Below are 25,240 nucleotides of genomic sequence, written 5' to 3'. Positions count from 1 at the left end.
GGGTGCCTGGCTCTGTGAAGCAGCAGTGCTAATCACTCAAGGATATGTACTCAACTCACACTGGACCTGATTGCATCTCTGGGCTTTTCACTTGCTTTCATAGCTCACTCACTCTGAACCTACCTGGATGCTCATAGCCTTCCTACCTCACATTGCCTTGCCTTTTTACATTTCTCCACCTCAGCCAGAGTTACTAGGCTCATATTAACCCCGTCTTTCCATGCCATTTAGCAGGGAGACAAAGGAAGGAAGCTTGTTGTAGTTGTCAGGTAGAGTCTGAGCTGGAGTCTGAGCTTCAAACATTGCTACACATCAGGGAGGGGGAGAGTTACTTGGACGCTGTGTTTCAGAAGACAGTCACACCCCTTAGACAAACTCACTCGAATTCGGTGAGTGGTCGGTGACAGGAGGGTGTGGTTGTGAGTGAGGCAGGTAGAGGGATCCAGGAGGGAGAGTTACAGGAACTGCAGCCCCTGAGCTTGTCCAACAGGTTCAAGAGTTTTGCTCCCTGTGTGGACAGGAATAGGAACAATAGGGAGGATGAGCTGACTAACCGCAGCATCATGGTGCAGGGACCCATTCAAATGGGGGGAGAGAAGAGAAATGTCATTGTAATTGGGGATATTATAGTTAGGGGCCATAGACACTGTTCTCTGTACTACTTGGGACTGGGATTGGGATATCTCATCTGGGCTGCAGAGCTATTTGAAGTGGGAGGATAAGGATCCAGTGGTCGTGGTCCTCGTAGGTACCAACAACATAGATAAAACTAGGGCAAAGGTTCTGCTAAGGAAATATGAACAGCTAAATTAGAAAGCAGAATCAAAAAGTTAATAATCTCTGGTTTACTACCTGAGCCACGAGCTCATTGGCACAGGATCAGTAAGATTAAGCAGATAAATGCATGGCTCACAGAATGATGTGGGAGAAATGGGTTTGAATTCATGGGACATTGGCACCAGTACTGGGGAAGGAGGGACCTCTTCCAATGGGACAGTCTTCATCTGAATTGTGCTGAGTCTTGAGTCCTAGCAAATCGCATGGCTACAGCTGTAGGCAGGGCTTTAAACTAAATGGGGTGGGGTGGGGGAAGGTGGGGGAAGGGTTCAGTTGTAGGGGAAATTAGAAAACCCAAATTAAGGGAGGAAATAAAAGTACAGGTCAGACATGTGGCAGATAGTTACCAGACAATAAAGGTGAGAGACAGAACAAGTGAATATCTTTATGCACCAAGGAATTATAAAAAAAAGTAGGAAAATTTATTAGTGGAACAAATTTAAAAGCTTTGCATGAATTAATCATGCAGATAGATGTAAATGTGTAGGATATAATTGGGATTACAGAGACATGGCTGCAGAGTGACCAGGGATGGGAACTGAATGTCCCAGGGTATTCAGTATTTAGGAAGGACAGGTAAAAGGGAAAAAAGGTAGTGGAGTGGCATTGTTGGTTAAAGAAGAAATGAACATGATAGTAAGAAAGGATATTCGCTCTGACAATGTGGGGTCTGTATGGCTTGAGTTGAGAAATACCTAGGGGCAAAAAACATGAGTGGATGTCATATATAGACCCCCAAACTGCAGTGGTGATGTTGGGTATGGCATGAACAGGAAATCAGAGATGCATGTGGTAAGGGAGTATCAGTGACCATGGGTGATTTTTATCTGCACATAGATTGGGCAAATTAAGTTAGCCACAATGCCATAGAGGAGGAATTCTTGGAATGTGTTCGGGATGGTTTTCTTGACCAATGCGTGGAGGAACCAACTAGAGATCAGGCCATCTTAGACTGGGTACTATGTGATGAGAAGGGAATCATTGCCAATCCAGCTGTAAGAGACCCCTTGGGGATGAGCGACATGATAGAGAGTGAGATAGTTGAGTTCGAGTCGACGCTGCTGAATCTTAATAAAAGGAAACTATGAAGAGATGAGGCCTGAGTTGGCCTTGATAGACTGGGGAGAGTTACTTAAAGGGATGATAGTGGATAGGCAATGGCAAACATTCAAGGAACACATGGGGGATCTGCAGCAATTGTTTATTCCTGTCCAGCACAAAAACAAAATGGGTAAGAGGGCCAATCCATGGCTTACAAAGCAAATTAGAGGTAGTATCTGATCAAAGGAAGAAGCATACAGATTGGCTAAGAAAAATAACAGGTCCGAGGATTGGGAGCAGTTTAAAATTGAGCAAAGAAGGACCAAGGGATTGATTAAGAAAGAAAAAATACAGTTTGAAAGTATGCTTGCAGGGAACGTAAAGACTGACACTAAAAGCTTCTATAAGTATGTGAAGAGAAAGAGATTACCGAAGACAAATGTAAGTCCCCTACAGACAGAAACAGGTGAATGTATAATAAGGGGACAAAGAAATGGATGAGCAACTGAATACATACTTTGGCTCTATCTTCACAAAAGAGGATACAAATCAGATTCCAGAAATGATGGACAATGCACGTTTGAGTGAGAGGGATGAACTGAGGGAGATCAGTATTATTAGAGAAATGCTGCTGGGAAAATTGAGAAGATTGAAGGGGGATAAATCCCCAGGGCCTGATACTCTACATCCCAGAGTGCTTAAGGAAGTGCCTCTAGAAGTAGTGGATGCATCTTCCAGGATTCTGTAGACTCTGGAAGTGTCCCCAATGATTGGGAGATAGCTAATGTTACTTCAATATTCAAAAATGGAGGTAGAGAGAAACCAGGGAATTATAGACCAGTAAGCCTAACATCGATTGTGGGGAAAATTCTCAAATCCATTACCAAGGACTTTATAATGGAGCATTTAGAAAGTAGTGGCAGGATTAGACAGAGTCAGCATGGATTTATGAAGGGGAAATCATGCTTGACAAATCTATTGGCACTCTATGAAGATGTAATTAGCATAGTTGACAAGGGGAAGCTAGAGGATATTGTATATTTGGACTTGCAGGAAGAGTTTGACAAAGTTCTGCATAAGTTTATTGTGCAAGATTAAAGTGCATGGGATTTGGGAAAGTATATTGAGATGGAGAAAAGACAGGTTGGCAGAGATGAAACATAAAGTAGGAATTAATGGATCCTTTTCAAATTGTCAGTAGTTACAGGGATGCCACAGGGATCAGTACTAGGACCCCAGCTATTTATAATATATATTAATGATTTGAATGAGGGAACAAAACGTAACATCTCAAACTTTGCAGATGATACCAAGTTGGATGGGATGGTCAACTGTGACGAGGATCCGTCAGCGTGATCTGGACAGGTTAAGTGAGAGGGCAAATTAATGGTAGATGCTCTATAATTTGGATAAGTGTGAGGTTATTCACTTTGGAAGCAAAAACAAGAAGGCAGATTACTATCTGGCTACAAATTGGGAGAGGGGAAGGTGCAGCGAGACCTGGGTGTCCTTGTGCACCAGTCTCTGAAGGTAAGCATGCAGGTGCAGCAGGCGGTGAAGAAGGCAAATGGTATGTTGGCCTTCATTTCGAGACAGCTGGAGTACAGGGGCAGGGATGTGTTGTTGCAGTTATACAGGGCCTTGGTGAGGCCACACCTGGAATATTGTGTGCAGTTTTGGTCTCCTTTTCTGGGGAAGGATGCTCTTGCTCTGGAGAGAGTGCAGCAAAGGTTTACCAGGCTGGTTCCAGGGATGGAGAGACTCCTTAGGTTAGAATTGTTTTCTCTGGAGTTCAGACGAGTGAGAGGGATGGGGTACCTCACAGAGACTTATAAAATTCTAACAGGACTAGACAAGGTAGATGCAGGGAGGATGTTCCCGATGGTGGATGCATCCAGAAACAAGTTTCACAGTCTGAGGATTCGGTGGACCATTTAAGACAGAGATGAGGAGACATTTGTTCACCCAAAGAGTGGTGAGTCTGTGGAATTAATTGCCTTGGTAAGTAGTTGATGCCAAAACATTGAATGTATTTAAGGGGTGGCTAGATATAGCACTTGAGACAAATGACACCAAAGGCTATGGGGAGAAAGCAGGATTAGGCTATTGAGTTGGACGATCTGCCATGATCATGATGAATGGCAGAGCAGACTCAAAGGGCCAAATAGCTTCCTCTTGGCTCCTATCTTCTGTGTTTTTATCCTCAGTCAAATAAGTCAAAAGGATAGTTTTCATCCAGGGTTCAGTTCATAGTTAAGTCAAGGTCAGCCTCTGATACCAGTCCAGTACCGATTAGAGACAGTCATAGCCAGGACCCTCTCCTCATAAGGGTCAGGTGCTGAGTGGTAGGCAATGTCTTGATTTCTATCTGGACTATCTGCCCAATTGTGAGCAGTTTTCCTCATGGAATGAGAGAAACTATATTAAGGAGGATGAAAGTGGGTGGCACACCTATTACTGCTGGGGCTTTTTGGAGGTGTCCTCAGTCAGTGAGTAGACAGCACAGAGGGTATGGCAGGCTTAGTGATGTCAGGGTTAGGGGTGGGTGAGAACGAGTGAGGCAAGGTGTTGAAGGTAATATTGAATGAGTTAGAGCATGAGTCTTGCTCGGGGATGGGTACAATAGCAGAGATAGTGTGAGAATGGGTTATTGGAGAGAAGATGGTGTACTTATGCTGACAGAGGGGAGAAAATCATTGACCTTCTTCCAACAGCGCTGAGCGTTCCTCCAGATGGCTGAGAGTGCTGTAACCCAGGTGGCAACCTTGGACCAGGCTGGTGTGGTCTGCTGTCAACAATGGCCTTCTCTGCTGCTCTTGGGGGAGGAGGAAGTCCCACATCTGCACCACTCCATCCAGCAGAACTTCCAGAACCCTTCCTACAAAGCAGGCAAGCTTGTTCCACCTGTAAGCCACACCTGGGGCAAATGTCAGTGACTATGTAGGGCAGCTGTGGAATGTACTTGTCTGGGTGATGGTCTTGGTAGTATGGTGTTTTAAAAAATTCTCAAGGTCAAGGACCAGGCTCGCAGGAAAGTAGTCTGACACAGAACAAACAGCCAAGAGGCGAGTCTGCTAGAATATAAGTGTTTTATTCCCCGCAGTGTCCCCACAACCAGTCTCGTACTTACAACGGGTCTGGCTTATACTCACTCTACATGTTACCAAAACTGGGAGCCGTCAGTTCTCGTAGAGCGGTTGCCAACAACCCACGCTCGGCGGTTAAACGTAACCCCGGAGCAGACTCTACCGAACTGGAGACTTCTCCAGCTGATATACCCTTTTCCAGATATAAACATTCATGTGAACAGCAGAGCAAGGCTAAAAAACACATTCCATTCTGGTTACATACAGATAAGAAGATTCACACGGGAAGGTGTATAACAAGATTCACACGGGACCAAGCGACACCTTCCATTTTCGGTTAGATTCACACATGTATTGGGACACAATTTTAACCCTTTCACCACATATGGACATGTGGTATGTATGCATATGTGTTACATTATTTGGTGAGCTACTCAATTAGATGATACAAAATGTTGACATGCCTCAACGTGAACTTTATATATGTTTGCACAACATTCAGTTTTACAATAAAAACTCCTAAGATGGGAAATGCTTTAAATATTTTAGTAGTACGCAGGTGTTAATGTCAGGCAAAGGAGGTATTCTAATTGGAAAATAGGATACACTTGAATCTCACAAGACGAAATATGTATTTTTTTCAGTACTTTGGCAAAGTGTCACATACACACGCTTCATGATTTTTTAATGAGCCTTATTGGAAATATGAAAGACTTGAAGGATCTAAGAAGGTTGTCCATCAATTCATTCTACACAACAAGGTAACAGGAAATTATTGAAACTAAACTTCTCTTGATGAAACTAGAAGTTGGAATGTTCAGATGACAACAATTGTTAGGCATCCATGCGGAATCAGTCGATTTCCTGATGAAGGGCTTTTGCCCAAAACATCGATTCTCCTGATCCTCGGATGCTGCCTGACCTGCTGTGCTTTTCCAGCACCACATTCTCCAACAATAGTTAGGTGCTTGCTATCTAATGTTATTCATTTAGTAATTGCTTTTATTCAGTTTTGCAATTCTTGTACCTGTCTTGCCAGCATTAGATCTGATTTGTTTACCAGATGCTTTCTGGAGGGATCATGTATATCATTTGAGCAAAAATAAGACTTGTGAAAAGCTGCACAATGCCCCTGTATTGTATCATCTAACTCTGGATGCAGTTTAATGCTGAAAGTGATTCGCAATGGAGTTTGAATTTCTCTGGTGGGTTGTCTTTGCATGATCAGTTCAAGACAATGTCCTTAACCTAAATGTTCTTAACCTAACCTGACCTCATCTTACTTAAGGGAAAAGGTGAGGACTGCAGATACTGGAGATCAGAGCTGAAAATGTGTTGCTGGAAAAGCGCAGCAGGTCAGGCAGCATCCAAGGAGCAGGAGAATCGATGTTTCGGGCATGAGCCCTTCTTCAGGAACCCTCCTATGAGAACTGTTTAAGTAAGATAAGGTCAGGTTAGGTTAAGGACATTTAAGCATGCAGAAGATACAAGTACAGTGATTTGTCTGTTTTTACTGGAAACAGGATGGTGGGATAATTGGTAATACTGATATTAATTCCAACTTTGTAACGTGTTTGTTTATTTTACCAATAAACATGTGCAATGACACAATAAACTCACATGATAAGCGGCAATTCTTGGCACCTATCAGTTTCATTTGTGCCTCTCAATGCATGACTCATCCTCATCACAATTTTGTGTCATTTTTCATGTAAGATTCTTACATCACTACTCGCACATATTCTGATATCTTTTCCAAAATATAAAATATAAGTACATTATGTTTTCAAATGAATTCACTCTTTTGACTGATATCTTTGAAACTCTGTGGCGAGAGGAGGAGTGCACAACCAATGGGAAAGAAAGATTCTATTTTAATGGTTTACATATTAAAGTGAAGGTAAAGTTACCATTGTCCCAGAGAGCCACAGAGCTGCTCTCTAATGAGAGAGAGAGAGAGGGAAAGATGGTGGTTTTACCTGACGGTTCCCATGCCTCAGACGAATGACAAAGTTGAGAAGGTGGGACCTTCATGGTGACCTCAGTTGATGCAGGGACTGAATCTACACTGTTAGTGTTGCAAAACAGCCATCCAAACTAACCGACTCCTTGCAAGGTTTGTGGAGCCGTGAGAGGAAAGGGGGAGTTTGTGGTTTAGATTACCTACAGTGTGGAAACAGGGCCCTTCGACCCAACAAGTCCACACCGACCCTCCGAAGAGAAACCCACCCCCCTATATTTACCCCTGACTAATCCACCCATCACTATGGGCAATTTAGCATGGCCAATTCACCTAACCTGCATATCTCCGGAGCATCCGGAGGAAACCCACGCAGACACGGGGAGAATGTGCAAACTCCACACAAACAGTTGCCCGAGGCAGGAATTGAACCCGGGTCCCTGGCGCTGTGAGGCAGCAGTGCTAGCCACTGAGCCACCATGCCACCCCATTATTTACTTTGGTAAATAATGATGGTTGCCATCCAGACAACATGTCCAAGGTTCTTACTCAAGCCTGTGCAAAGACAAGGACCAATAGTTTGGCCTTGTGAATGAAATAATCTCAAAGAGTAACTGCTGGTAAACAACATGCCTTTTATTCATTGAGTAAGATAAAGACTCTGATTTTACAATTACCACTTGAACAGATTCAACTGATAGTAATCCTTTTTAAAATTACCCACTTAACAGTTGGCAATTTTCTGGCTTGAATTCTGAACTTGGCTAGTCTGGAATGTATTCAGCAGAGGAAACCAGGGTGAAATCCACGCAGCTCAGAATTTATTGGAGGCAGTTCACCCACCATGATTTTGTCTCCACCTCTTTGTAGGACTGTAATGTTGGCTGATAACCTCTGGGCTACGTAGTTTTCCAGTGTTGCACTGCATCTTGTAGATGATACAACTGAAACTGCATTGCACTAATGTGGAAGGAAGGAATGCTGAAGTGCTAGATGGGATACTAATCAAACTGATACCTTTGTCGTCATGGTGTCAAGCTTCTTAAGTGTTGTTGTAGTTGCATTCATTCAGAGAAGTATGAAGCATTCCATCACACTTTTACTGTGTTTTGTGGAGTAATATAGGTAAAACCAATTTGTTGTTACAGAAAGAAATGTAGTTATTTACCAATATAATTGCACAAAATGGTAATCATTTTCAATAAGTGGATCTGTCACTGGCTAACCTAGCTAAGAGTATAATTTTACAGAGACACACATTACAGATAATTACCAGTAAGCATACTTTAGTAATGGTTACTTTCAAACATACTTTGTTTTCATTGGGGATCACATATACTTTACCAGCAAACAATGTAATCAATAGTCACCTTGCATGTACAAAATATGAAGTATAAATGAGATGATATTGCAACCAGAGCTATACTTCTACCAGTGTATGTGCTCACCAGCAATGAGCACCGTCTGTAACCATAGCAACTTTCACCTAGAAACTGTCTCACTACATGGTGCTCCTTGCTGCTCAGAAGACTGGGTTAAAGCTGTACTTAACTCAAATGAGCTCACGTTAAAACCTTCCAGGAAATAATAGAAATCTGGAACATCGATGTTACATAAGTCAAATGGTGAAAATAGTAGTTGGTTCGATTATCACAGAGGAACAGATAACTAATTTTGACTCAACCTCACTGAGGGAATAATGATCTCGTGCAAAATTGTTTTCATTCGTATCCAATAAACATTCATTCCTTCAGCAGTCAGTACTCAGTCGCCTGAAATAGTTTCTGACAGCTCCCAGTTTGCATGCAAGGTTTACATCTTTTTATTTAGGCTCAGGGTCTCCATTTATTCTTCATTCACCAAAATGACATTCTGTAAAAATAAAAAGGAAAATTATATAGAATTTCAGAGGCATTTAATTTGACAACACTTCTCTACATTATTCTTTCTGACTTGGTGGTACTTATTGAAATAGTTGATAAAATGTTGAAGTATTTTTGAGAATGAACTTAGACCATAAGAAATAGACATAGGAGCACAAATTAGGCCATTCAGCCCATTGAATCTGCTCCGCCATTCAATCATGGCTGATATGTTTCTTAACCCCATTCTCCTGCTTTCTCCCTGTAACCCTTGATCACCTTGATACTCAAGAATCTATCAATCTCTGTCTTTAATATACTCAATGATCTGGCCTCCACAGTCATCTGTGGCAATGAAATCCATAGATTTATCACTGTCTGGCTGAAGAAGTTTCTCCTTATCTCCATTCTAAAACGTCTTTCCTACCAATGGAAACATCTTCCCAACATTTACCCTGTCCGGACCATTCAGTTTTCTGTATGTTTCAATTAGACCCTCCCTCATCCTTCTATACTCCATCAAGTATAAACCCAGAGTCTTCAAACGTTCCTGATATTGCTAAGCTTTTCATTTCTGGGACCATTCTCGTGCATCTCCTCTGAACACACTGCAGGGCTAGTACGTTTTTCCTGAGATATGGGGCCCAAATGTTCATCAAGATGTAAATGTCTGATGCTCCCAAATGGTAGCTTTCAACTATTCTTTGCATTAAGAAAAGGCCTCAGCATATAAGTAAGTGAATCCTTAATCATTAACATTTATAGAGTAACTTGAGAAAGTTGCATTTATGAAATAAGGCTTAGAACTTCTTCTTCATTTCTAAGCTATTTTTGTGCTTTTATGCTGCAGACAAGAAGAAATCTGTCTCCTACAATACTAAAGAGGAGTGGAAACTGAGTCTAAATCCATTGTGCCAACCATTTTATGACATCAGGAATCAAAAGGCAATAGAGAGAAATACAGAAAAGTTTTCTTCTGATCAGAAATGGTTGAACCAAGCATAAATCATAAGTTAATGATTTCTAGTGCGGTTGCATAACTGTGGACAAAGAGAAGGATTGAATGTTTTGTTTCAGTTTCTCTTCTGCCCAGACCCCATGTTGAGCTCTAGTGAATTGACAATTTAGTTGGCTGTGGCTAACTGTGTGGAGTTATGTAATCATATTTCTAAAAGCACTGGATATATTTTCACAAAAGTTTTACACACTAAACTAAAAGTTGCTGTAATAAAGAGTAGAATTTGGGGAATGGATAAGCAATGTGACGAGTTGAAACCATGGTAACCAGTTAGAGAGGGAATATGAGAATGAGTGAAGTACAGGGTTCCAAGTGATCAATTGTGTTAGGGCATTCTCCAGTCTGAGGTACAGACAGACGTTTTTGTGGCCAGCAGTGAAAAAGCAGAAAGGTGTGTTGCTTCCCTGGTGCCAGGATCAAGGATGTCTCAGAGAGGGTGCAGAATGTTCTCACGGGGGAGAGGGGCCAGCAAGAGGTCATTGTCCACATTGGAACCAACGACATAGGAAGGGACAAGGTTGAGATTCTGAAGGGAGAGTACAGAGAGTTAGGCAGAAATTTAAAAAGGAGGTCCTCGAGGGTAGTAATATCTGGATTACTCCCGGTGCTATGAGCTAGTGAGGGCAGGAATGGGAGTATAGAGCAGATGAATGCATAGTTGAGGAGCTGGTGTATGGGAGAAGGATTCACATTTTTGGATCATTGGAATCTCTTTTGGGGTAGAAGTGACCTGAACAAGGACGGATTGCACCGAAATTGGAAGGGGACTAATATATTGGCAGGGACATTTGCGAGAGCTGCTCAGGAGGATTTAAACTAGTAAAGTGGGGAGGTGGGACCCAGGGAGATAGTGAGGAAAGAGATCAATTTGAGACTGGTACAGTTGAGAACAGAAGTGAGTCAAACAGTCAGGGCAGGCAGGGACATGGTAGGACTAATAAATTAAACTGCATTTATTTCAATGCAAGGGGCCTAACAGGGAAGGCAGATGAATTCAGGGCATGGTTAGGAACATGGGACTGGGGTATCATAGCAATTACAGAAACATGGCTCAGGGATGGGCAGGACTGGCAGCTTAATGTTCCAGGATACAAATGTTACAGGAAGGATATAAAGGGAGGCAAGAGAGGAGGGGGAGTGGCATTTTTGATAAGGGAGAGCATTACAGCTGTGCTGAGGGAGGATATTCCCAGAAATACATCCAGAGAAGTTATTTGGGTGGAACTGAGAAATAAGAAAGGGACGATAACCTTATTGGGATCGTATTATAGACCCCCTAATAGTCAGAGGGAAATTGAGAAACAAACTTGTAATGAGATCTCAGCCATCTGTAAGAATAATAGGGTGGTTATGGGAGGGGGTTTTAACTTTCGAAGCATAGACTGGGACTGCCATAGTGTTAAGGGTTTAGATGGAGAGGCATTTGTAAAGTGTGTACAAGACAATTTTCTGATTCAGTATGTGGATGTACCCACTAAAGAAGGTGCAAATCTTGACCTACTCTTGGGAAATAAGGCAGGGCAGGTGACTGAGGTGTCAGTGGGGGAGCACTTTAGGGCCAGCGACCATAATTCTATTAGATTTAAAATAATAGAACATAGAACATAGAAGAATACAGCGCAGTACAGGCCCTTCGGCCCTCGATGTTGCGCCGATCCAAGCCCACCTAACCTACACTAGCCCACTATCCTCCATATGCCTATCCAATGCCCGCTTAAATGCCCATAATGAGGGAGAGTCCACCACTGCTACTGGCAGGGCATTCCACGAACTCACGACTCGCTGAGTAAAGAACCTACCCCTAACATCTGTCCTATACCTACCCCCCCCTTAATTTAAAGCTATGCCCCCTTGTAATAGCTGATGGAAAAGGATAGACCAGATCTAAAAGTTGAAGTTCTAAATTGGAAAAAGGTCAATTTTGACGGTATTAGGCGAGAACTTTCGAAAGCTGATTGGGGGCAGATGTTTGCAGGTAAAGGGACGGCTGGAAAATGGGAAGCCTTCAGAAATGAGATAACCAGAACCCAGAGAAAGTATGTTCTTGGTAGGGTGAAAGGAAAGGCTGGAAGGTATAGGGAATGCTGGATGGCTATGGAAATTGAGGTTTGGTTAAGAAAAAGAAGGAAGCAAAGGTAAGGTATGGACAGGATAGATCGAGTGAATCCTTAGAAGAGTATAAAGGAAGTAGGAGTATACTTAAGAGGGAAATCAGGAGGGAAAAAGTGGACATGAGATAGCTTTGGCAAATATAATAAGATGAATCCAAAGAGTTTTCACAAATACATTAAGGACAAAATGATAACTAGGGAGAGAATAGGGCCCCTCAAAGATCAGCAAGGTCGCCTTTGTGTGGAGCCGCAGGAGATGGGGGAAATACTAAATAAGTATTTTGCATCAATATTTACTGTGGAAAAGGATATGGAAGATATAGACTGTAGGGAAATAGATGGTGACATCTTGCAAAATGTCACTGTTACAGAGGAGGACGTGCTAGATGTCTTGAAATGCATAAAAGTGGATAAATCCCCAGGATCTGATCAGGTGTACCCTAGTGCTCTGTGGGAAGCTAGAGAAGTGATCGATGGGCCTCTTGCTGAGATATTTGTATCATCGATAGTCACAGGTGAGGTGCCGGAAGACTGGAGGTTGGCAAACGTGGTGCCGCTGTTTAAGAAGGGTGGTAAGGACAAGCCAGGAACTATAGACCAGTGAGCCTGACCTCGGTGGTGGGCAAGTTGTTGGAGGGAATCCTGAGGGACAGATGTACATGTATTTGGAAAGGCAAGGACTGATTAGGGATAGGCGACATGGCTTTGTGTGTGGGAAATCATGTCTCTCAAACTTGATTGAGTTTCTTGATGAAGTAAAAAAGAGGATTGATGAGGGCAGAGCGCTAGATGTGATTGATATGGACTTTATTAAGGCGTTCGACAAGGTTCCCCATGGGAGATTGATATGCAAGGTTCGATCTCACAGAATACAGGGAGAACTAGCCATTTGGATACAGAACTGACTCAAAGGTAGAAGACAGAGGGTGGTGGTGGAAGGTTGTTTTTCAGACTGGAGGCCTGTGACCAGTGGAGTGCCACAAGGATCGGTGCTGGGTCCTCTACTTTCGTCATTTACATCAATGATTTGGATGAGAGCTCAAGAGGTACAGTTAGTAAGTTTGCTGATGACACCAAAATTGGAGGTGTAGTGGACAGTGAAGAGGGTTACAACAGGATCTTAACCAGATGAGCCAATCGGCTGAGAAGTGGCAGATGGAGTTTAATTCAGATAAATGCGAGGTGCTGCATTTTGGGAAAGCAAATCTTAGCAGGACTTATACACTTAATGGTAAGGTTCTAGGGAGTGTTGCTGAACAAAGAGACCTTGGAGTGCAGGTTCATAGCTCCTTGAAAGTCGAGTCACAGGTAGATAGGATAATGAAGAAAGTGTTTAGTATGCTTTCTTTTATTGGTCAGAGTATTGAGTACAGGAGTTGGGAGGTCATGTTGTGGCTATACAGGACATTGATTAGGCCACTGTTGGAATATTGCTTGCAATTCTGGTCTCCTTCCTATTGGAAAGATGCTGTGAAATTTGAAAGGGTTCAGAAAACATTTACAAGGATGTTGCCGGGGTTGGAGGATCTGAACTCTCGGGAGAGGCTAAACAGACTGGGGCTGTTTTCCCTGGAGCATCGGAGGCTGAGGGGTGACCTTATAGAGGTTTACAAAATTATGAGGAGCAATAATAGGGTAAATAGACAAAGTCTTTTCCCTGGGGTCGGGGAGTCCAAAACTAGAGGGCATAGGTTTAGGGTGAGAGGGTGTTTTAAAAAAATTCTCAAGGTCAGGTTCGTAGGAGAGTAGTCTGACACAGAACAAACGACCAAGAGGCGAGTCTGCTAGAATATGGGCATTTTATTCCCCGCAGCGTCGCCACAACGGGTCTGGCTTATACTCACTCTACATGTTACCGGAACTGGGAGCCGTCAGTTCTCGTAGAGCGGTTGCCAACAACCCACGCTCGGCGGTTAAACGTAACCCCGGAGCAGACTCACCGAACTGGAGACTTTTCCAGCTGATATACTCTTTTCCAGATATAAACATTCATGTGAACAGCAGAGCAAGGCTAAAAAACACATTCCATTCTGGTTACATACAGATAAGAAGATTCACACGGGGAGGTGTGTAATAAGATTCACACGGGACTAAGCAACACCTCCATTCCGGTTAGATTCACACATGTATTGGGACATAATTTTTAACCGTTTCACCACATTCCACTGCTTGGAATTTTACACCACATTCCACTGCTTGGCCCAATACATGTGTTACATTATGCTTAATTCAGTTCAATTCGTTTCAGTTAATTTCAGTTCAGTCAATTCAGTGTAGTTCAATTCAGCTCAGTTCAGGTCTGTTCAGTTCAATTCAATTGTGTTCAATTCAGTTCCGTCCATTTCAATTCAATTTAGCTCAGTTCCATTTTGTTCCGTTCAATTTGATTCACTTCAGTTCCACTCAGTTCAGTTCAGTTCAATCCCATTCAATTCTGTTAACTCCGCTTACATGCCCACATCCTCCGCTGTACCCCAGGCAAGGGGTTCTTCGGCAGGACTGGGATCCTCTCTCAAACAAACTGCCACGTACATGCCCACATCCATGCCATCCCGGGACGGTCGGGACCTCCACAGTTTGTTCTTCTGGTTTCTTAGTCTTTTTCCAAAACATTGTTCTGTATCAAAATCTCTCCTCAATTGCGATTGACCCTGCTCGACTACGCCAAATGTTTTAAAAAAATTCTCAAGGTCAGGTTCGTAGGAGAGTAGTCTGACACAGAACAAACGACCAAGAGGCGAGTCTGCTAGAATATGGGCATTTTATTCCCCGCAGCGTCGCCACAACGGGTCTGGCTTATACTCACTCTACATGTTACCGGAACTGGGAGCCGTCAGTTCTCGTAGAGCGGTTGCCAACAACCCACGCTCGGCGGTTAAACGTAACCCCGGAGCAGACTCACCGAACTGGAGACTTTTCCAGCTGATATACTCTTTTCCAGATATAAACATTCATGTGAACAGCAGAGCAAGGCTAAAAAACACATTCCATTCTGGTTACATACAGATAAGAAGATTCACACGGGGAGGTGTGTAATAAGATTCACACGGGACTAAGCAACACCTCCATTCCGGTTAGATTCACACATGTATTGGGACATAATTTTTAACCGTTTCACCACATTCCACTGCTTGGAATTTTACACCACAGAGGGGAAAGATATAAAAGAGACCTAAGGGGCAGCCTTTTCATACAGAGGGTGGTACGTGTATGGAATGAGCTGTCAGAGGAAATGGTGGAGGCTGGTACAATTGCAACATTTAAGAGCCATTTGGATGAGTATATGAATAGGAAGGGTTTAGAGGGATATGGGCCAGTTGCTGGCAGGTGGGACTAGATTGGGTTGGGATATCTGGTCGGCATGGACGGGTTGGACCAAAGGGTCTATTTCCATGCTGTACATCTCTATGACTCTATGACACTACAGGATGGATGCAAGAATGCTCTGTGAGGGGTCCACTGCTATTTCCAATTATTATCAAGGATATAGATTTAAAAATTTTATCAAAGGACTTTTGGAAGTCCATCAATCAGACCTAACCATTGCAGATGAAATCCAAAACAGATAAATGCACGATATTAGCAAAGTGAACAACATGCATCGAGATTAAAACTGGCGTGCTTCATTTCATACACATCAGGACTGAAAGGCAAGAAAACCAATGCAGAAAGAAAATGACCATTTTTGTAGCACGAGAAACATAGTGATTGAATTGTGGTTGGCAAGGAGATGCAGCAGGAACTGATAACTGTCTTAGTTAACTAACTAAATTCAAACCAGGCTAGTTGACTCTGATTGGTCAGGGAGTTGCCATGGGGATGTGACAGGGATTAGCTATCTCTTCAGTACTTTACACATTGCAAAAAATACATATGTGGTTGTATTCTTTTTGTTCAAAAAGAACAATTGTGTGAATAAATGCAGCTTCTACGCACACAAACGTAAGGAATGGCTGTAAAAGTGATTACGGTCATTGCATTTTTCAAATTGGCATCATGGTTAGATTAGATTCCCTACAGTGTGGAAACAGGCCCTTCGGCCCAACGAGTCCACACCGACCCTCCGAAGAGTAACCCACCCAGACCCATTTCCCTCTGACAAATACACCTAGCACTATGGGCAATTTAGCATGGCCAATTCACCTGACCTGCACATCTTTGGACTGTGGGAGGAAACCGGAGCACCTGGAGGAAACCCACCAGACACGGGGAGAACATGCAAACTCCACACAGACTGTCACCCGAGACGGGAATTGAACACAGGTCCCTGGTGCTGTGAGGCAGCAGTGCTAACCACTGAGCCACCATGCCACAAAAGTTAGGAAGCAATTAGCAAGGTAAATTGTATATTAGCCTTCATTGTAAGGAAATTTGAGTACAGGAGTGAAGACATCTTGACGTAGCTGAGGCAGAACTGCACCTGGAGTACTGTTCACAATTTTGGTTCCATATTTATAACGTGACACAAAGGGAGTGCAATGCAGGCTTCCGAGATTAATCCAAGGACAGCAAGATGAGGAGACTAAGTTTGAATTTCAAGAATTCAAATTCCATCATCTGCGTTGGTGGGATTTGAACCCAGGTCCCCGGAACGTTACCTGGATCTCTGTGTTAACAATCCAGTGATAATATCACTGGGCCATCACTTCCCCATCCAGGAGATATTTCCAAGATCATCCAGTTCAACACCCACTGTTGCACAGGGGATGTCACTAATAAATTGTACACTAAGGAAGCTGAGCACATTTCATTCTTTCCAGAAGTAGTCAGAGAAGGTATGATCTTTATCAGGTTACAGGTACATGATACTACAGACTGCACCTATGTTGCTCACAGACTCTGCATGTTACCTCAAATATACTGTAACCAGAATGGGTTCCTTTCCCTCCACATCTAGCTGGTATATAATAACGCTCAGTCCATCATGCAGGTCAGCAGCTGGTATTCTGGAGGCAGTCACCATCCCTCATCATGCAGGACTATAGTTCTTTCAGCATTTGAGTCACCACAAAAGATGAAACAGTGCCAACTGCATGACAAGAAATAATTGCCAACCACCTGGCTGATGACGTTGATAAGTAATCATATTTAAGTAGGCAGTGTGCCTATATTGTGAGGACTACCGTCACACATAATAGTATTGAGTAGACCATTGAGCTGCTTCAGTATTGGGTAAAAACAATGACTGCAGATGCTGGAAACCAGATTCTGGATTAGTGGTGCTCTATTGTGCTCTATTGTACTCTATGCTACTTTCTCCCCACCCCCACCCTCCTCTCACTCACTTCTCCACCCTTCAGGCTCTCTGCCTGTATTCCTGATGAAGGGCTTTTGCCCGAAACGTCGATTTTACTGCTCCTCGGATGCTGCCTGAACTGCTGTGCTCTTCCTGCTTAAGTATTAGTCTACTGCCTGGACTGTGCAGCCCTGCAGTGTACAACACAGTGCTTCACTCAGGCCATGATAATATCCTGCACAATCTATCCATCAAGAGGGCTGTGTACCTGCCATTCAGTATATGGTGAAGGGGAAGAATAGGTGGAAGGGACAAAAAGAGGAAGACCTTTAATTGTCTTTCCAGCCAGACTGTCTATGAACATCTCATCCAACTGTGGTACAAGAGACCACAACACAAATCTCTTGTCTTCTCTCTCCTGTCGACAATTATTATCAAGGATATGGATTTTAAAATTTTATCAAAGGACTTTTGGAAGTCCATCAATCAGACTTAACCATTGCAGATGAAATCCAAAACAGATAAATGCACGATATTAGCAAAGTGAACAACATGCATCGAGATTAAAACTGGCGTGCTTCATTTCATACACATCAGGACTGAAAGGCAAGAAAACCAATGCAGAAAGAAAATGACCATTTTTGTAGCACGAGAAACATAGTGATTGAATTGTGGTTGGCAAGGAGATGCAGCAGGAACTGATAACTGTCTTAGTTAACTAACTAAATTCAAACCAGGCTAGTTGACTCTGATTGGTCAGGGAGTTGCCATGGGGATGTGACAGGGATTAGCTATAATCCACTTGAACTATAACAAATGTACCAAAGCAACTTTCAAAATGAAAGCGTTCAGTATTTCACCCAAAGGCCTACCTATTTGTATTTTCTCTTACCATGTCTTCCATTTGTCTGTACCTATCCTAATGTTCCTATGCTGTGCTATCCTAGTATCATGGTTGGTGGGAGATTGTGGATGACCTTGAGAGACACCCTTAAACAGCTCTAACCTTAGAAGGTTGTGTTTCAGGATGGGTGGTAACAGTCTGGGCTGGATCATAGGAGGACACAGACTGACAGACAGCAGTTTGAGGCTCTCCAGAGAGGACAGAGAAGAAAGGCTCAATGGCATGGTTATAGTGTCAAAAGTGGGATGAAAGTAAGATGTAAGCGCTTACACCATTTGTAGTGTAAATCAAAAGGTGTTGGACCATGTGGTACAAGGGGTGTGAGTAGGAGCATCATACATCAGCATTTTGTAATCTACATTACCGGCCCTGCTCGTCGTGTCAATCAGGTCTATTGTCATGATAATGATGATTGATTCCTTCATCAGGGTGAAACATCCAGCCAAGCCTGTCGCCTGCTAATTATTCTGTTGTGTCTGGTTGTATGTCAGTTAATGAACTGCAACCTGATTAGCTGATGTATCTGTTATGAGTGAGTAGCTGCAGGGACCTACCTGTTTCTCAGCTTCTGCAATGGCTCAGTGAATTACATCTGAGGAAAAAACTTTAGCAAGGAAATTGTCCATTGGGTACAGGCATATCAATCGAGGGCAGTATCCAGGGTCAGTGAGTCATGGTTGAGAGTAGCCTCAAAAAGCTCTCTGTACCTGGTCCTGATGAAATCACTGACTGTGAGTAGGGTGGACCTATCAGCAGCGAGAACTGGTGTGGGACCAAATGGGTGTGGACAATCAATGGCTTTTGTTACCTGGTAGAAACTTATGTAATTCTTGTCAGTACACAACTGGATCTGCTTGACTATATTTTCTTACCAATTGCATTTGATCTCTCCTCTAGGCTTCAATATTGGTTTGTCAGCAGGAGGCGTTTAAGGAGTTGATAGTTGCAGTTTGCAAAGTATTTGTTATCCAGAAACTCCAACATCGCTGCAAAGCCTGCATGGTGCAACATCAACGAATGAAAGAGCTTCAGACATATTATTAGCATTGCCAATGAAAGAACATACACATCTTCTGGTTGGACTACCCTGCAAGCAACAAAGATCCTCCAGGAAACAGAACCCTGAGCAGGGGGACAACCTGGCAACTGTATTGGGTAGGCCATCATATCAGAATCTGAACACTCCCTTTCAAGCTGCTCTCGTTATTCCCAGTTCATGACTGACCAAAGATCACTGAGCAGACTACAGAAATGTGAAAAGAAGATTGACTTTAACTGGCAGGTGAGAAGAGAGTGTACTGGATATACATGAGATTCAGCCAGGCTTCACCAAAGGCTTTGGTGGTTTTGAAGCAGGGCTAAGGAGAAGGGTGAAGACATGAGAACCAGAGGAAAGTCTAAGAAGACGCACAATCCCTTCATCAAAGCTATGGATGGAGCAATGGACTAACAGCAGATGTAGAATGTGAATTTTTGATTTTTTAATGACTTTTTCTTCCTTCAGCTTTTTCAGTTTCCCATTTCCACTTCTTGTGTCTTTGATTGACTTCAACCCAAACTCTTTCAGCCTCTTTGTCTTTCTTTTCCCTTTTGTGTTATTTCACTCTATCGCTGTCTCTTTGCTCTGGGACTCAGTGATGGACACCCTCTTCATTTTGGGGGCTGCAGAGAAGGAAGCGTGGGTATTAGTTGTGAGGTTTGCAGAATTTTTGGATCATTGGAACCTCTTCTAGGATAGAAGTGACCTGTACAAGAAGGATGGATTGCGCCTGAATTGGAAGGGGACTAATCTACTGGCAGGGAGATTTGCTACAGCTGCTCGGGAGGGTTTCAACAAGTAAGAAAGAGGGGGAGGTGGGACCCAGGGGAATACTGAGGAAAGAATTCAATCTGAGATTGGTATAGTTGACAAAAGAAGCGAGTCAAATAGCCAGGGCAGGGAGAATCAAAGCAGAAAACAAGGCAGGACTGATAAAGTAAACTGCATTTATTTCAATGCAAGAGACATAACAGGGAAGGCAGATGAACTCAGGGCATGGTTAGGAACATGGGACTGGGATATCATAGCAATTACAGAAACATAGCTCAGGTACAGACAGGACTGGCAGCTTAATGTTCCAGGATACAAATGCTACAGGAAGGACAGAAAGGGAGGCAACAGAGAAGGGGTGTGGCGTTTTTGATAAGGGATAGCATTACATCGGTACTGAGGGAAGATATTCCCAGAAATACATCCAGGGACGTTATTTGGGTGGAACGGAGACATAAGAAAGGGATGATCACCTTATTGGGACTGTATTATAGACCCCCTAATAGTCAGAGAGAAATTGAGAAACAATCTTGTAAGGAGATCTCAGCCATCTGTAAGAATACTAGGGTGGTTATGGTAGGAAATTTTAACTTTCCAAACATAGACTGGGACTGCTATAGTGTTAAGGGTTTAGATGGAGAGAAATTTGTTAAGCATGTACAAGAAAATTTTCTGATTCAGTATATGGATGTACCTACTAGAGAAGGTGCAAATCTTGACCTACTCTTGGGAAATAAGGCAGGGCAGGTGACTGAGGAGTCAGTGGGGGAGCACTTTGGGGCCAGCGACCATAATTCTATTAGATTTAAAATAGTGATGGAAAAGGATAGACCAGATCTAAAAGTTGAAGTTCTAAACTGGGGAAAGGCTAATTTTAACAGTATTAGTCGAGAACTTTCAAAAGCTGAGCAGATGTTCGCAGTTAAAGGGATCGCTGGAAAATGGGATAATGAGAATTCAGAGAAAATATATTCCTGTTAGGGTGAAAGGAAAGGCTAGTAGGTATAGGGAATACTGGATGAGTAAAGAAATTAAGGGTTTGGTTAAGAAAAAGAAGGATGCATATGTATGGTGTAGACAGGATAGATCATGTGAATCCTTAGAAGAGTATAAAGGCAGGAGGAGTATACTTAAGAGGGAAATCAGGAGGGCAAAAAGGGGACATGAGATAGTTTTGGCAAATCGAATTAAGGAGAGTTGATAGGGTTTTTACAAATACATTAAGGACAAAACGGTAACTAGGGAGAGAATAGGGCCCCTCAAAGATCAGCAAGACGGCCTTTGCGAGGAACCGCAGGAGATGGGGGAGAAATTAAGTGCATCATTGTTTACTGAGGAAAAGGACATGGAAGATATACAATGTGGGGAAATGGATAGTGACATCTTGAAAAATGTCCAGATTACAGAGGAGGAAGTACTGGATGGCTTGAAATGCATAAAAGTGGATAAATCCCCAGGACCTGATCAGATGCACCCTAGAACTCTATGGGAAGCTAGGGAAGTGATTGCTGGGCCTCTTGCTGAGATATTTCTTTCATCGATAGTCACAGGTGAGGTGCCGGAAGACTGGAGATTGGCAAACGTAGTGCCACTGTTTAAGAAGGGTGGTAAGGACAAGCCAGGGAACTATAGACCAGTGAGCTTGGCGTCGGTGATGGGCAAGTTGTTGGAGGGAATCCTGAGGGACAGGATGTACATGTATTTGGAAAGGCAAGGACTGATTAGGGATACGTGACATGGCTTTGTGCGTGGGAAATCATGTCTCACAAACTTAATTGAGTTTTTTAAAGAAGTAACAAAGAGGATTGAAGAGGGCAGAGCGGTAGATGTGATCCTTATAGACTTCAGTAAGGTATTCAACAAGGTTCCCCATGGGAGACTGATTAGCAAGGTTAGATCTCATGGAATACATGGAGAACTAGCCATGTGGACACAGAAGTGGCTCAAAGGTAGAAGACAGAGGGTGGTGGTGGAGGGTTGTTTTTCAGACTGGAGGCCTGTGACCAGTGGAGTGCCACAAGGATCGGTGCTGGGTCCTCTACTTTTTGTCATTTACATAAATGATTTGGATGCAAGCTTAAGAGGTACAGTTAGTAAGTTTGCAGATGACACCAAAATTGGAGGTCTAGTGGACAGCAAAGAAGGTTACCTCAGACTACAACAGGATCTTGACCAGATGGGCCAATAGGCTGAGGAGTGGTAGATGGAGTTTAATTCAGATAAATGCGAGGTGCTGTATTTTGGGAAAGCAAATCTTAGCAGGACTTATACACTTAATGGTAAGGTCCTAGAGAGTGTTGCTCAACAAAGAGACCTTGCAGTGCAGGTTCATAGCTCCTTGAAAGTGGAGTCGCAGGTAGATAGAATAATAAAGAAGACATTTTGAATAGTTTCCTTTATTGGTCGGAGCATTGAGTACAGGAGTTGGGAGGTCATCTTGTGGCTGTACAGGACATTGGTTAGGCCACTTTTGGAATGTTGCATGCAGGTCTGGTCTCCTTCCTATTGGAAGGATGTTGTGCAACTTGAAAGGGTTCAGAAAAGACTTACAAGGATGTTGCCAGGGTTGGAGGATTTGAGCTATTGGGAGAGGCTGAATAGGTTGGGGCTGTTTTCCCTGGAGCGTCGAAGTCTGAGGGGTGACCTCATAGAAGTTTATCAAATCATGAGATGCATGGGTAGGATAAACAGACAGTCTTTTCCCTGGGTAGGGGAGTCCAGAACTAGAGGCCATAGGTTTAGGGTGAGAGGGGAAAGATATAAAAGGGATCTAAGGGGTAACATTTTCATACAGAGAGTGGTGCGTGTATGGAATGAGCTGCCAGAGGAAGTGGTGGAGGCTGGTATAATTGCAACATTTAAAAGGCATCTGAGTTGTTATATGAATAGGAAGGGTTTAGAGAGATATGTGCCAAGTGCTGACATGTGGAACTAGATTAGGTTGGGATGTCTGTTCAGCTTGGACTAGTTGGACCGAAGGGTCTGTTTCAATTTTCCTGAGCACTGCCATTGCAGGAGCAGTTTAGCCAACCTGAGAGAAGCTGATATATGTTTTGGGAATCTCTGTTCCCATGGTTTTAACTGTTCACATCCACAGGACATAAAAGGACAGCTACTTTGACCTGCAGGCTTTTAGACTCCAAGGGTCACTCACATGAGCAGCATAAATTGGTTTAAGTCATCTCTCCTCTGTTTTTTAACCTGACATTCACTTGTTAGACTACCACCTGATGAAGGAGCGACATTCCGAAAGCTAGTGTGCTTCCAATTAAACCTGTTGGACTATAACCTGGTGTTGTCTGATTTTTAGCTTTGAACCTTGAAATGTACACTCCATGTTTTTGCGCCATATTTGTATCTTTTCCAGGTCAAACTGACTTTTAGAATGACTCCACGCACCAACTTCAGTGAGCTGCACCACTCCTTTAAGAGATACAGGCTAGCTTTCAGTAGTGCAGGTTGATTTGAGTTCACCCTTGTTTAGGAAATCTGCCAGTCAATAGGATGTTTAACAAGGTTGCATTCCGGATTCACGTAATTGAATTCTGAGGAAACATTGTTGGTTAATTGTATAGCACAATCCCTGTGCCTGTTTTGGGACTTATCTACTTTTACCCTGGAATAGATTATCTCTGAATTCCTTTATTCTCACAGTTTACAGGCTTTTAGACTCCAAGGGTCACTCACATGAGCAGCATAAATTGGTTTAGTCATCTCTCCTCTGTTTTTTAACCTTGACCATTCACTTGGTTCTTCCCATAGGTTTCTCAATTTCAATGAAAGAAATCTTTAGCTGCAGACTGTGAACATCATTTTTTTCGATGAAGACTTTAATAGAGCATGCTTGACTGAGTGCTGGCATAGCTATAACTTTAATGATTTTGACCTTCAGAACTGGCTGCGCTTTTTCATTGCTTCATAACTGAAACAGCCTTGGATATTGGCTGTTATTCTCAAAGCACATGAATGCATGTCAAAATAGCTGTCCTTTTATGTCCTGTGGATGTGAACAGTTAAAACCATGGGAACAGAGATTCCCAAAACATATATCAGCTTCTCTCAGGTTGGCTAAACTGCTCCTGCTGTGACAGTGCTCAGGAAAATGGATCACATTATTATCTGCTGAACTGCTGGAAATGCTAATAGATTAAAACTCTCAGGACAGATATGGGTTTATGCATAAAACATTAAATGTTTGTCAAAAACAACTGAGAAGCCAATCATCTTTCTATTTCTAACTCCACCCTCACTCCATCCCTACTCTGACCCCTGCTCTGATCTAAACAGTTTTCATTCCAATTCAGACTTCATTGAATATTTCTCCCACCAGGGTTGTACACTCATCACCTTCCTGAGGAAGGGTTATAGCTAAAACGTTGACTTCTCCATCTCCTGATGCTGCCTGGTTTGCTGTATTCTTCCCGCCTCCTGCATTATTTACATCTATTTACAGGATGCAAGTCAGTTTAGATTCGATTAGATTCCCGAAAGTGTGGAAACAGGCCCCTTAGCCTAACCAGTCCACACCGATCCTCCGAAGAGTGAACCACCCAATCTATTTCCCTCTGCCTAATGCATCTAACACTACAGGCAATTTAGCATGGCCAATTCACCTGACTTGCACATCTTTGGACTGTGGGAGGAAATCGGAGCACCCGGAGGAAACCCACGCAGACACGGAGAAAATGTGCAAACTCCACGCAGACAGTCGCCCGAGGCTGGAATTAAACCTGGGTCCCTGGCGCTGTGAGGCAGCAGTGCTAACCACTGAGCCACTGTGCCGCCTGTTGTAAGAAAGAAAATAGGTTGAGGTTTACAAATCTGAGATCCAAACAATTAATTCAGGTTTAAACATTAATTGTATGAATTCCCAAAGGAAGATTCATTAGTATGCTTGATAAATAACTTGACTTGAATCTAAGGTTTTATGATTACATTGTTTTGGGGTGGTTCTAACCAATACAAATTGAACTCGAAGCAACCACTACTGGAGATCACAGTGGGTCAGGCAACATCCATGGAGAGAGAGCAAACAAATGTTTCAAGTCCAGATGATTCTTCAGCAGAGTTGAAGTGAAGTGTGGAGGGGGCAGCATTTATGCTACAGTTTGGGGTGGAGGGGTGTGGGGGTTGTAGGTGTAGGGTGCTGGTGGAGATAAAATATTGACAGTTCAGATTAAGTGATCGGAATGTGAGAAAGGCAGCACAATGGTGTGTCTCCTGCTAGACTTGAAAGGACAAACAGTCCCACTTGGATGGGGGGAGGGGAGAAAGGACACGATAACATATTGCAACAAGTTAAAAGAAAGGGAAGAAATTGAATTGAATTGAATTTATTGTCACGTGTACCGAGGCACAGTGAAAAGCTTTGTCTT

At 43.0% G+C, this 25,240-nt stretch overlaps 1 long non-coding RNA gene across 1 annotated transcript; it reads right to left on the bottom strand.

Annotated features, from left to right (window-relative positions):
• Positions 1-7,609: 7,609 nt before the first annotated feature.
• Positions 7,610-24,635, bottom strand: LOC148147969 (uncharacterized). Its single transcript, XR_015759272.1, has 3 exons — positions 24,479-24,635; positions 18,928-19,050; positions 7,610-8,796 (listed from the first exon to the last, which is right to left on the bottom strand). It is a non-coding gene; the product is annotated as an uncharacterized LOC148147969 (long non-coding RNA).
• Between the last annotated feature and the right edge of the window lie 605 nt (positions 24,636-25,240).

This window comes from Chiloscyllium plagiosum, unplaced genomic scaffold (assembly GCF_037043375.1).
Source record: "Chiloscyllium plagiosum isolate Xiang-an unplaced genomic scaffold, Cpla_swu_hap1 HiC_scaffold_14, whole genome shotgun sequence".
Taxonomy (NCBI): Eukaryota; Metazoa; Chordata; class Chondrichthyes; order Orectolobiformes; family Hemiscylliidae; genus Chiloscyllium; species Chiloscyllium plagiosum.
The sequence above is the reverse complement of the archived record's forward strand: the minus strand, read 5'-3'. Positions and strand labels throughout refer to the sequence as shown.